Raw genomic sequence first — 15,112 nt, 5'->3', positions numbered from 1 at the left:
TACAGGTAACCTTTACCTCTACAGGTAAGCTTTACCTCTACAGGTAAGCTTCCCCCACCTCTACAGGTAAGCTTCACCCACCTCTACAGGTAAGCTTCACCTACACACTTACATCTAAATACTCGCCAGAAATATTTCTGACGCCTGTGGCGGGTATTCGTCTCCCCCCACCCGTTAAACCCACCTGTCTGTAATCCCACCAACACCTGTCTGTAATCCCACCAACACCTGTCTCCCGTCTTGCAGAATGCAATATTTATAAACCCAGCCAAGGCCATTGTTTACGTTAGAAAAAAAAGTTAATTCCATAATTTTGTTGCTTACAACCACTTTCATAAGCTCACTGGGTTAATATTTTGAAGTACCGCCAAACACAAAGCTGTCATTTTATCAAGTTTCGTACAACTCAATGATTTATCTTAATTGTATCCATACGCTTCATATTCTCACACATCTCTCATACCAGTAGTTTTAAGTTTTAAATGTGTATTTTACAACTACATAAAATGTTAAATTTAAAATACGTTCACCGGAGGTCACAACATCATCATCAACGAGATCTTTTACAACCACAAAGTCAAGAGTCCGACATTGAAATGTTGGAGATTCACCTTCCACACCTGCTTAGATCCATCCCGCCATTTTTTTTTGTTTGTTTGCATATTTTGATTTCCGTCATGTTTACGTCTGTGTGCTTCGTGTTGAGCTCGGGGTTTAAAAAAAAACGTTTAATTGGGTCTTGGGTTGTGTTAACGTGTTATTTATTATAAGCACGTCGTGTCGGGCGGAACATGCGAAGCACGTCGTGTCGGGCAGAACATGCGGCACGACATCAGGTGTCAATGTACGTCTTGATCAATCAGATTGGCCAGATTTCAAACCTGTTTTGTGTGTGTGTATCTGTGGGTTGCCAGACTGCACTGTCTGGTCCCGAATCTTGACGGAGTTAAGGTTCGTGTTATTTAAGAATAAAAAAGAAATATATATATATAACCATTAGGAAGGTGAGTTTTGGTTGCAGGTAAATCTCCCCCCCCCCCCTTCTCTTCCCACAACCCAGTCCCCACCCTTCCTCTTATTGTTTAAAGCTGACGTGGTGCGATCTAATGACGTCATTATTTGATGTGCGGCGAACGGTTAGCTGAGTTAACCATTGAGGACAGGGTGGGAGGGGGGGGGTTGTTTTCACTTGGGAGACCAAAATAGACATCAAAACTATAAATACCCAGCTGTACTGGGTCTATGCGGGGTGTGGTACAACCATGACTTGTCAATAGTTCACAGCTCAGGGTTCGACCAGCTGGAGTTCACAGATTTAGACCTACAAGTGTTGACCTAATGACCTACAAGTCTTGACAAGTTGACCCAATACAAGTTGGATGATCAAGACATGAGCAAATGATCCACAGGACTTGGCAATCTATGATTGACCAATTGGCCTATAACTTGACCAACAGAACATGACCACCGAAATGTTGACCAATGATACATGATCGAAAAGACTATACACAAAAAGTCCTGACGAACTCAACCATAACCATAAACTGTCTAATCCTAACCAACAACACCATCGCCGGCACGAGTCATGCTTCACCCCACACCTACACACACACACACACACACACCCGTCAATAGCAAAAAGGTGAAACAAATTTTCGCCTCAATTCGCTCCAAATAAAACAGCACCTCCATGCCGGCACCAGACCAGTGCTAATACAGCGCATGCACACCAGGTAGGTCATAATAATCAGACAAACATGCACGCCAATGTGGCACGTCTTATCATTGCCAGGTGCTAGATGCACGTGTAAGGTAAACGTAGAATTGGTCTGGGGGCGGGTTAGGACAGGTCGGCGTCATGACAAGCAACAGTTGTCATTCAAACTGGACTGGTCAACTTCTTGTCTAGTGTACATACAGACCGGCGTCATGACAAGCAACAGTTGTCATTCAAACTAGCCTGGTCAACATCTTGTCAAGTGGACATACAGGCGGACGTCAGGGAAATTGTTGTCACTAAAAAATCTTGTCTAGTGACTATGGAGGCAGAAGAGCCGAGCTAAGAACGCTCCGCATAGTGTCTTGAGTAGCACTTCATATCATCTAGCCGTACATGTAGTTAAGTAAGACTTTCGTAGATGCAATTATAAACGTATTTTACCCTGATACAAATATTACATTGTTATCATATTTTGTGCTTATAAATATTTATTTAAAATATAAATATCCGCCACTCAAACTTTATTAAAACATTTTATAGATAAATTACAGTGCGCATACAAGTGGGTATAATTTCAGTAAACGTCTTAAATATTTTTTCTCTTGTAATTCTAGGTGTAAGCAGTCTTCAGTAACCTATGTTTAAATAAAGATATTTTTTAAAAAATAGCATTAGAGAAATGATAAGTAGTCTCTTTTTTTTAAAATTAAAAAACATAATAAAAAAACAATAAATTTAAAAGAAACTTTTCTAATTTTTTCCATTTCTTTATGTTTTCATCTCTTAAATATTTCAAAGACAGTTTAAAAGAAAATGCAGGTAAAATACGCGACGAGTTCCAGAAATTCTCATCACCTGTACATATGATAATATATCCATGACTAATTAGCCTGTAATTGTCTGACATTCCACGCCCGTCTTTACACGTCAAGGTCGTTGCTTTGAAAAAAAAAATGTTCAAAACTTCAAGCAGCAGACGCTATCAATTGGCGGAACTTGAACAACGATTTGCGCATGCGCACAAATTCTGCCCCATGATGCGCATGCGTACAAATGTTGGCCAGGAGTCTCGCGATTTAGTTTGTTTGTAGAGATAGATTATTTTTTTTTTTTGTAGAACTAACGAAGGTATTTTTTTTTTATTAGTATAATCGTGTTTTGTAATTTTAAACTTATTTTAATGAGAACAATTTCAAACGATGCACACAATACCCTAATTGCTAAAATAAAAAGATAAATTTCTCGCACTTCATATGATATTATTAGAGAAAAAAAAAGCTTTTGTTTTCTTATCCGTTTGATTTTTTTCTTAAATCTAAAGAAAAATGCAATCGATTAATTTCACTAAATAAATACAATTTTAAAAAATAAACATTTTTATTTAAGATTAATTAGATATGATAGAGGTAAAATATCAACAACTGTTTAAACAATGGCCTTGATTTAGTTTAAAACTTAACGGTAATCAATAACCAAATTAAAACTAATTTAAAACCATTTTAGATGACCATCTGTCCATTTCTCTTGCAGTCTGTGGTGTTTGCCGTCCAGTGCCCATGCAGGCCATGGTTATAGCAAGAAAAATCATGCGTCATCAACATGACAATACAAGTCATGCGTCACAACCATGACAAGAAAAGTCATGAGTCAGAGTCAAGAACCGATCACCCAGCGACTTGAAACGAACGATAGTTTCCTCGTGCATAAAAAAATGTCCAAACAGACAAAAAAAATAAAACCAACGTCGACATGTTTTTCTCACCGACTTAGTTTTTATCAAAGAAACCACCTCTCAGTCTCACCTCCCCACTCTTAACCTCACCCCGTACCACCTCTCAACCTCCCCCCTACCAACTCTTAACTTCACATCTTTTCCCCCCCCCCCCCCTCAACCAGCTTTGTTATTCTGTAAACTTTTGTAATGCCTGTGCCACCCATTATCATTCAACACAATTTGTTTACTCACGGAAGTGGGGGTCGGTTTTTTTTTCGGGAGAAATGGGGAGAGGGGGAGCAGGGGAAGATTGGGGGGGGGGACTTTTACTTTTCTATTTGACACTATTATATTGAAGAATTAAACAGACAAGAACTACGATGGACCAAAATATTAGCAGACGAGAACTGCGATAGACCAAAATTTTAGCAGACGAGAACTACGATGTGGATGGACCAAAATTTTAGCAGGCGAGAACTACGATGTGGATAGACCAAAATTTTAGCAGACAACAACTGCGATGTGGATGGACCCAAATTTTAGCAGACGAGAATTACGATATACCCAAATATTAGCAGACGAGAACTACGATGTGGATAGACCAAAATTTCAGCAGACGAGAACTACGATGTGGATAGACCAAAATTTTAGCAGACGAGAACTACGATGTGGATAGACCAAAATTTTAGCAGACGAGAACTACGATGTGGATAGACCAAAATTTTAGCAGACGAGAACTACGATGTGGATAGACCAAAATTTCAGCAGACGAGAACTGTGATGTGGATAGACCAACAGGTGTTAAGTCGATTACCTGGCGCTTACCTACCCCCCCCCCCCCTCCAACACACACACACACCAACTGACGCGTATAACGTTGACGTACTCACGTTCGGTGCTAAGATGCATGTTGTGTAAGGAAAAACATGACAAACGTTTTAGGGAAAAAACTTTTAGTGTTGGGGTGTGTGGAAATATTTTTTTAGGGTTGGAGTGGTGGGGGGGGGGGTTATTTTTAATACATGAACTAAGGTTTAAAACACTGGTGATAGATTTTTAAAAAAATCGTTTCGTAACTTTCAACCTTTGACATTAGTAGGTCAAGGTTGATGGGAATCGGGTAGGGTTAGGTGGACTCGCATTAAAATTTAGTTGGGTAGTAATTCAAAGGACACCGGTAAAATGAATTTTCTGTGTGTGTGTGTGGGGGGGGGGGGTTGACCAATATCACGTGATTTGACCAGTCATTTTAAAAATTTAAAATATTTAACACATCTTTCATGCTCGCCATTTTAAAAACAAATGTCAATGGGTTGAACCAACAGTTCAACTTACTAAAGGTTAAAGGTTACATCACATTTGATAATTTTAAACACATGTCGAATATTTCTGCGAAACTTTTAAAAAAAATTCTGAATTTAAAACTTTTTTTTTACTTTCACCTTTTTGATCTTCTGATGTGACACTTATCCCGATGGATTCCGAACAATCACACTTAGAGGTAGACCGGCTATTAATAGAAACCACGTTTGATGTTCCAACTTACCCGCGGTCAAAAATAGCTGGCAACATAGTGGGATTGGTCCTAAAAATAGTACACGCACTCGGTGACGCGCATCTGAGATTCCTAGACCTAAACACCCAGAGGTTGCTATGTAAACAAAACAACAGCATGATTTCCAAATTTAGATGTGTGTAGTGTCATAACCTAACCTCGCTGCTGGAATTGTAAGGGTTGGAGTGTTTAGTTTCATTTAAAATTTTTAAAGATAATCTTTTCAGGTTTGGTTAAGGATTTGTGTTTGGAGTGTCAAAGTCAAATGGCTTGTAATTTGTGAACCACGCGTACCCGATACGGCGTTGTTTTTTTGGGGGAGGGGTGAGGTCGGTTTAGCAGTTGCATTACACTGCGGGTGTTGACTCCCTAGTCTATCATGGATTCAATACGGGGAGTATAAACTTTAGAGTTACCCAGAGGAAATTCTCACTATAAGCTACGAACTTCACCTAACCTCATAACGTCATTAACACAATATGTCAGCTAGTGTCATGTCATCATGATGTCATCGACACCATCACCTAGACAAGTGCCGTCATAGCCTCGTTACGTCACCCGAAGGCCTCCCGTTCGCCAAGTTTACCTGGCAAACAGCTAATCCTTCACGATTCACATCTTGTCTAACCAAACCAAACAAACTAACCCCACAAAGTCCAGCTTCAACCAACCCCCCCTTCCCCCCCCCCCCCCCCCCCCCCTGTGATGAAATGAAAACCGTCCCAGAAAGACATCCAGTTTAGGAATATAGATGCGCGGCCGTACGAGAAGATCCCCGTGACCACATTGTTCACGTCTTATGACGTACAGACACGCACCAAAAAAAAGAAACAAAAAATAAACAACGAATACCAGTAAGTACCGTCACTCGATGATCCTCAAGATCTCTTGTAACAGCATCGTTTTAACATTTGCTGAAGTGATTCGCCAATCACATAGATATGGGAACTTTTAAAGTGAAAAACTTTTTTTAAATTTTTAAAAAAAATTTTGTTTGTAAAAATACAAAATACAACCTTGAGTATAAAGAGAGGGGGGGGGGGGTCGATTGTACAGTGAAGTTTGAGGAGCGCTGACTTAGATCTAATCCAACCCAAACAGTGAATCACATCTTGTTATTGTCCAAATTGCTTCCCCTGCAGGCCCCGCCACACGCCGCCATCCAACACATTCTCCGCTCTTAAAATACCTGGGCCAGGTGTATCAATACCCGTTGCTGTATCAACACAGCCATGGCTACCCCAATCAACACTTATTACCCGCATCAACACTTGCCACAGTATCAACACAATGATGGCTACCCCCGTCAACACTTGTTACCAACATCAACACTTGCCACGGTATCAACACTTGCCACAGTATCAACACTTGCCACAGTATCAACACTTGCCACGGTATCAACACTTGCCACGGTATCAACACTTGCCACGGTATCAACACTTGCCACGGTATCAACACTTGCCACGGTATCAACACTTGCCACGGTATCAACACTTGCCACGGTATCAACACTTGCCACGGTATCAACACTTGCCACGGTATCAACACTTGCCACGGTATCAACACTTGCCACGGTATCAACACTTGCCACGGTATCAACACTTGCCACGGTATCAACACTTGCCACGGTATCAACACTTGCCACGGTATCAACACTTGCCACGGTATCAACACTTGCCACGGTATCAACACTTGCCACGGTATCAACACTTGCCACGGTATCAACACTTGCCACGGTATCAACACTTGCCACGGTATCAACACTTGCCACGGTATCAACACTTGCCACGGTATCAACACTTGCCACGGTATCAACACTTGCCACGGTATCAACACTTGCCACGGTATCAACACTTGCCACAGTATCAACACTTGCCACGGTATCAACACTTGCCACGGTATCAACACTTGCCACGGTATCAACACTTGCCACGGTATCAACACTTGCCACGGTATCAACACTTGCCACGGTATCAACACTTGCCACAGTATCAACACAGCCATGGCTACCCACATCAACACTTGTTACCCGCATCAACACTTGCCACAGTATCAACACTTGCCGCAGTATCAACACTTGCCACAGTATCAACACTTGCCACAGTATCAACACAACGATGGCTAAACCCCATCAACACAACGATGGCTAAACCCCATCAACACTTGCAACCGTATCAACACAACAACTATTCAACAGTCGCTACCTATCATGATTAAAACAGCTACCATCTCAACACTACTGTATTAACACATTCATTACCATATCGACACAACAAAGAAAAAACATATCAACCTATAAAATAACCACTTCAACACCAAAGCTGTATTCCTATCAAGGTTGCACGCATTACATTTGTATCAGTCTAAGCTTATGAGATCGTCTCTCGCCAACAACAATGGCAACAGAGAAGTTCAATACGGGCGATCAAAGCATAGCCAAGATGAAAACCTTTGACACAAATCATCGGACTGGAGGGAATTCAGCACATGCCTTTGAAATACGGGCCAATCACGTGACTCACAACGATACATAGTTGTGTATGTTGTGTATGTCGTGCATGTTTATGTTCATGTGATATGATGGCGTTTACACCCACATTTGTAGCTTTCTAGACCCCATTTCCCACTAAATATTGATATAAGACCCCATTTTCCACTAAATATTGATATAAGACCCCATTTTCCGCTAAATATTGATATAAGGCCCCATTTCCCACTAAATATTGATATAAGACCCCATTTCCCACTAAATATTGATATAAGACCCCATTTCCCACAAAATATTGATACAAGACCCCATTTCCCACAAAATATTGATACAAGACCCCATTTCCCACAAAATATTGATATAAGACCCCATTTCCCACTAAATATTGATATAAGACCCCATTTCCCACTAAATATTGATATAAGACCCCATTTCCCACTAAACATTGATGATATTAGACCCAGTATCCCACTAATATTGATATTAGACCCCATATCCCACTAATATTGATAATATTAGACCCAACTTCCCACTAAATGTTTACACTTTCCCATTCCAATAGTGCTTACCATCGAGCTTCTCAAATCCACCCCCCCTGCAGGGGAGCGAACCCCGTCAGTCCGCCCTGGCCCCTGGCACTCAGGTCAGACGTCAGGCTAGCCTGATGCGAGGAATTCCAGAACTCGGGGCAGGTGAGGGGTGACTTTCGAGATGGATGTGTCACGAGAGACTAGCGCGTGAAGCGCAGGTGCGTGTGCTTAAAGCGTGAGTACCTCACGGTGACTGGAGCCATTTGTACGGTGAACTCAGCCCATGTCAAATACCCAGCACCGTGCACGTAAATTAGGCGTAAAACGTCCGTCTAGATTGTAAGTGAAAAGAGGTTATCTAGGTGTTGGTACCATCCAAAGTGCATGTAGCCTTGTGTGGTTTATATGTGCACACTATCCTCACCACTACATAACCAAGTATAAGATTGAATACAATGTTTGTGCATTAGTTGCATGCTATTACAAACAATCAAATTTCAAAAAGTGCTTGTCTGAAAGTTAAAAAAACCGCCCATGAAAACCGTAAAGTGCAATCACTTGAAAATTACAAAATTTCTACAAGCCTTTGCTAGTCTTCAACAAGTACAGGACAAGATGCCTCACTTGTTGCTGTCTACTGAGATATCTGGCGCGCTAGATATTATTATAGTTCAAACTATTGCTTTATTCACAAGCCAACAGTGCCCATCATCCCATTGCTAAGCCATCCAGTGCCCGTCATCCAGTGCCCGTCATCCATTGCTCACCATCCGGTGCCTTTCATCCAGTGCCCGTCGTCCAGTGCCCGTCGTCCAGTGCCTGTTATCCAGTGCCCATCATCCAGTGCCCATCATCCAGTGCCCATCATCCAGTGCCCATCATCCAGTGCCCATCATCCAGTGCCGTCATCCAGTGCCCATCATCCAGTGCCCATCATCCAGTGCCCAATCATCCAGTGCCGTCATCCAGTGCCCATCATCCAGTGCCCCTCATCCAGTGCCCCTCATCCAGTGCCCATCATCCAGTGCCCGTCATCCAGTGCCCAATCATCCAGTGCCGTCATCCAGTGCCCGCCATCCAGTGGCGTCATCCAGTGCCCCTCATCCAGTGCCCCTCATCCAGTGCCCATCATCCAGTGCCCATCATCCAGTGCCCAATCATCCAGTGCCGTCATCCAGTGCCCCTCATCCAGTGCCCCTCATCCAGTGCCCCTCATCCAGTGCCCGTCATCCAGTGCCCGTCATCCAGTGCCAGTCATCCAGTGCCCGTCATCCAGTGCCAGTCATCCAGTGCCAGTCATCCAGTGCCCGTCATCCAGTGCCCAATCATCCAGTGCCGTCATCCAGTGCCCGCCATCCAGTGGCGTCATCCAGTGCCAGTCATCCAGTGCCCGTCATCCAGTGCCAGTCATCCAGTGCCAGTCATCCAGTGCCCGTCATCCAGTGCCAGTCATCCAGTGCCAGTCATCCAGTGCCAGTCATCCAGTGCCAGTCATCCAGTGCCCGTCATCCAGTGCCAGTCATCCAGTGCCCATTATCCAATGCCTGCCCCTCCACAACTGTGCAGATCCACTTGAGCGACTTTGCTAATAGGTGATGCTATCATCCGTGTCAAGACCTACCAACACACGGAGTATTCACAAGTCGCTTCCGGGATGCGCAGGTTAGACGCACTACCCAGAATTTCTCGTCATCCGCCGCATGATGATTGGGCCAGACTTGACCCTAAACCATCACAGAGGGCGGCTAATGTGAGCCCACTTTAGGGCGAGCTGTAGAGACATGTTAACGCTGGAGGCCATCGCTGGGCAATTTGTCTTTCAGTGATACACCTGGGACTATAGTTGGTCCGGGTCTTCGCTCAGCGGAACTCTAATGAGAGATGAGTGCGAGAATAGGCAAAAGGTGGGCACAGTATCGGGCAGGTAAATGGTGATACTTTATTGGGCAGGTAAATGGTGATACAGTATCAGGCAGGTAAATGGTGACACAGTATTGGGCATGTAAATGGTGACAGTAACATGTATGATTGGACAGGTAAAAGGTGGCGAAAGGCATTGTATTACCGATTAAAATATATGAGTGTTAAAAAGAAAATAAGATAGCAAGAAAAAATATATATAAAACAAGATTGGGGGGGGGGGTGTGGGGAGGGGGGAGTAAAGCAAAGAGATTTTAACTGTCTTTTATTCTGATTTATTTCTGATAGCGTATATCGTCTTGCATCTGGTATCCTTCTGAATACGAAGGGGGTGTTAAAAATAGAGTCAACAATTTACGAAAATAGTTCATTTTCTAAGTATCGGAGCAAACATTGAACTAAAAACGGCAGATCAAATAATTCGTTTATTTCACCACGGTGCAGTATCAGAATGTTCAAAGTTTCCCGAATGTGACAAAAATCATCCCACTGAAGAAGTTAAAATTTTGACAAGCGTTTGATTTCTCGTAGCCGTCGTCCTATCTCCCTATCTCCCTATCTCTGCCCCAGATGTCTACCCCCCCGGGACCCAGCGGTGCAGGTGTCGGGCCAGATGCGGCCATACCCTCACCCACGGGCTACGTGGCTTCTCTCAACCCCGCGGGGTACTGGCGCAAACAGATTGGAAATTATTGCTCTTTCAAATTGCGAATTTTCACCTATTGCGCCAGGTAATAAAACATAAAATACGGAGTGGATGAAAAGTGCATGGTTTTTAAAAAAAAAATGTTCTATAGACGATATTAGGCTAATTCTATAAAAGAAATCCGTTTGATTTATAAATAATTAAACCTTTGAACTTTATTTTAAAGAATATGATTAGAAAAGTATAATATTACTGGTTTTGATTTAGCTAAATTTACGGTATATAAAAATGTATTTTAAAAAAGTATTTACATGGCTTTATATGAATAATGTTATCATTGTGTCCTACATTATAGGCCCGTGGTACTGTTAAACCACGTTCTAATAATAGCACTAAATGCGTGAGTCAAAAGGTTGTGTATATTGTTGGAATAAGAATTGTAGGTGTTGAGGTAATGACAAAGTATTTGCGATATCAAGTAGTGTAGGACACATGACAAAAGTAATCAGGGCTCATGACAAAAGTAATCAGGGCTCATGACAAAAGTAATCAGGGCTCATGACAAAAGTAATCAGGGCTCATGACAAAAGTAATCAAGGTATCAAGTAAACTGGGCTCATAACAAAAGTAATCAAGGTATCAAGTAAACTGGGCTCATGACAAAAGTAATCAAGGTATCAAGTAAACTGGGCTCATGACAAAAGTAATCAAGGTATCAAGTAAACTGGGCTCATGACAAAAGTAATCAAGGTATCAAGTAATATGGGACTCATGACAAAAGTAATCAAGGTATCAAGTAAACTGGGCTCATGACAAAAGTAATCAAGGTATCAAGTAAACTGGGCTCATGACAAAAGTAATCAAGGTATCAAGTAAACTGGGACTCATGACAAAAGTAATCAAGGTATCAAGTAAACTGGGCTCATGACAAAAGTAATCAAGGTATCAAGTAAACTGGGACTCATGACAAAAGTAATCAAGGTATCAAGTAAACTGGGCTCATGACAAAAGTAATCAAGGTATCAAGTAATATGGGGCTCATGACAAAAGTAATCAGGGCTCATGACAAAAGTAATCAAGGTATCAAGTAATATGGGGCTCATGACAAAAGTAATCAAGGCTCATGACAAAAGTAATCAAGGTATCAAGTAATATGGGGCTCATGACAAAAGTAATCAAGGTATCAAGTAATATGGGGCTCATGACAAAAGTAATCAAGGTATCAAGTAATATGGGGCTCATGACAAAAGTAATCAAGGTATCAAGTAATATGGGGCTCATGACAAAAGTAATCAGCTCATGTTACCACGACAAATATCGACCGATGCAGTGGATTAAATGGTCGACTCTACGTGTACATTAAAGTAAATCACTTTAATTACTTTAATTGGTTCAAACACGATCATTTGCCAGAACATCCACAATCAGACCATGCAAAACACCCAGCACAACACAATTTAGAATACCTGTTACAAAACACACCAAAACACCCACCAGAGCACCAATCCTAACACCCAACACAACACCTTTAACACCACAACACCCATTTGAACACCCACTATAACACCCAATATAACACCCACTATCACACCCACCAAACACCCATCAGAAGCCCACCAGTCCACTCACCCAACACCCTCCAAACACCACCAACTTGAATACCAGGTAGAACACCTATTGACCCAGCCTTACCCCCACCCCCACCACCGTCCACGAGCTAGTGTCAATACTCATGTTTTAGCAACCCCCCCCCCCCTCTTCAATGTCGACCACAAAACTGCTGTTCGAACTTGAAAAATGCATGGGGGATGCAATCAACGGCATCATGGATGGGGGACTGGGGGTTGCAATCAACAGCATCATGAAATGAGATGGGGGGGGGGGGGGGGGTTCAATCAGCACTGCATCATGGGATGGTGAAGATTAACGCCGCATCCTAGCGTGACCAATAGGAATACAGCTCGTCATTGCTGCCGTCGCCATGTTTTATTAACCAATTCACCACGGTTCAATGTTGGTCTGGGGTTGTGTTTTTTTTTAATGTTAGCAGAAAACCGCGGTTTGTGTGTGAGTGTATGTGTGAGTGTGAGTGTGTGTGTGGGGGGGGGGGGGCATCAGTCTGTTGTATGTAGGTAAGTGTGGTTATGTGTATGTGTGTGTGTATGTATGTTTGTGTGTGTACCTATCTGCCATTGAAAAATAGAAAAAAAGCGACTGGGAGTGGGGGATGCTGAGGTGGGGGCCGGCCACATAAAACGAGTGAGTGATGTTCTTATTTGTGTACGTGAGCTAACACTGAAACCGCTTAAAAAATTAAAATGTTGCAATCATCATTAAACGAACTTTAGCGAGGGTAAAAAAACAAACTATTCAATACGAAAGAGAACCACCCTACTCTAGACGACCCGGCAACTTTAAATTATTCTCAAAGATCTGGTGTCCACCCTACCCTTACAGCCGACCCCCCCCCCCCCACCCTTTGTCTAGTAGTGTGGTTTCAGCCTACGTTTTAACAAAGTCTGTTGTTTTCTTTCCCTAATTTGATTTGTTTTATGCGCCAAGCTAGCGTAACACTGTATATAAAAATATAAAATAAAATTGAACTCGTTGAAATGGAATTAGAGATTCGGAGGTTTAACTGTCTCAGTTTGGTTGTTGTAAAAAAAAGTACTATTGAAATTTTAAATGTGATTTCTCTAAAAAAAAAAATCTCCGTTTTTCCGTTATCCGGAAATTATCCTGATAATAATACAGAGGTTTTTTTTAAGATTAATTTAAAATGATTTCTTAAAAAATGAAGTACAAAAACCGTTTCTAACGGTTTCATGTATGATTTTTTGTTTAGATTACTTTAAAATAATGTAAAAGAATGAAGTAAGACTTATAACGGTTCCATTATGACCTTACATACTTCATCTCTTGTCTAAACTTTAAACAACCAGTCATAAATAACCTTTGCACATGCGCAGACGCTGTTGCATTTCACCCCATAGTTTGACACGGTGTCGCGTCACATCTGCAGCCCGACCGATTATCTCCCCTACTACCGGAATTTTTTTTTTCTTACTTCCCTCCCTTACCGCCCTTTGCAACCCCCGAGCTCCGTTCATCCGAATGTCGGTGCTCGTTAACACCAAGTGCTCTCCCTTACTTCTCAACACATCTTCTCGCCCGCTTCTCCCCCTTGACATTCATAACTCCCCTAGATCGGAAATGTAAAAGGGTTGAGTGAAATTAATATTTTCCCCGGACAAGATTCCTTTTCCCTTTTCAATGAAGATGGGGCCATCAAGGATGATTTATAGTTATTTGTGTCTTCTACAAAGAAATTTCTTTTAAGAAAAAAAAAAGTTTTTAAGAACGTTTAACGTATCTTCATCTTAGGCTGTAAAAGTTATAGTATTTTGTTTTACCCTAGGTAAATTAGACGAGGGGGCGATGAAAGGGTTTGGCGTCAATAAATTTAAAAAACAAATGAGTGTCAGTTTAATAGTTTTTGGTGTTTTTTTTTTGTTAACTAACTAGTCACTTCTTTTATCTGGTTGTGAGATCATGCTCAAATTACCCTGACGGTCAATAGAGAGCAGAGGAAGTAGAGTTCTGTGACCTCGGCATAAGATTGGCCAAATCTATGCCTAGACTTTATTACTATGTCATGTGGTTAAGCTTTGTTGTCTTTTGAAACTTTAAAAAAAAAAATCGATATTGTTCATAAATCGATACTGTTGATAAACCGATGTTGATAAATCGATATTGATGATAAATCGATTCTGTTTATAAATCGATACTGTTTATAAATCGATACTGTTGATAAATCGATACTGTTGATAAATCGATACTGTTGATAAATCGATACTGTTGATAAATTGATATAGTTCATAAATCGATACTGTACACAATTATTTACAACACATTTAAATTCGTGAACTTGGAGCGTTTTTTTTTAAAGCCGACACTAATGTGTACAGCTGTGTACTAATAGTATGTACTTTGTGTACATCCTCAATAATGTCTCAGCTTATAGACATTATGTACGCAGAAGTTCAATAGCTGTACCGGTCATGTAATAGAAATGACGTATATGTTAGTATGGTGTATCACACACACCTTGATTGTTATCACCTTTAACATGTATATTATATATCATCATAGTCATATCATATATTATATGGTGCTCATGACGTACGGACTTCATCTTCCTGACGTGTGTGACGTATGCGCCGTGACGTGTGTGACGTATGCGCCGTGACGTGTGTGACGTATGCGCCGTGACGTGTGTGACGTATGCGCCGTGACGTGTGTGACGTATGCGCCGTGACGTATGTTTACCAAAACGTAACCGAAATCCTCCAAGTGCGGAATCCTAAATAAATCAGCTGACAGATATCGACTCCTTGAGGAAAAAAAATTCCCCCCCCCCCTACACCGCCTACCTCACTTCTAGCTGAGATAATGCGTGTTTACCCTAGTGTAGTCGATCTACTACTACCTACCCTGTTTGTGTTCGCCCCTTGTCGTTATCGCCATCCATCTAGAGAC

The 15,112-nt window shown here is 41.7% G+C and overlaps 1 protein-coding gene across 1 annotated transcript in view; it reads right to left on the bottom strand.

The window, feature by feature from the left end:
* LOC131958500 (fibroblast growth factor receptor 4) overlaps nt 1-15,112 on the bottom strand; it is a 122,704-nt gene that overhangs the window by 53,625 nt on the left and 53,967 nt on the right. The window lies entirely within an intron of this gene.

Source organism: Physella acuta, unplaced genomic scaffold (assembly GCF_028476545.2).
Source record: "Physella acuta isolate Inbredline_101_S28 unplaced genomic scaffold, ASM2847654v3 ptg000085l, whole genome shotgun sequence".
NCBI lineage: Eukaryota > Metazoa > Mollusca > Gastropoda > Physidae > Physella > Physella acuta.
Note: the sequence above shows the minus strand (reverse complement) of the source record. Positions and strands in the feature narration are given on the sequence as shown.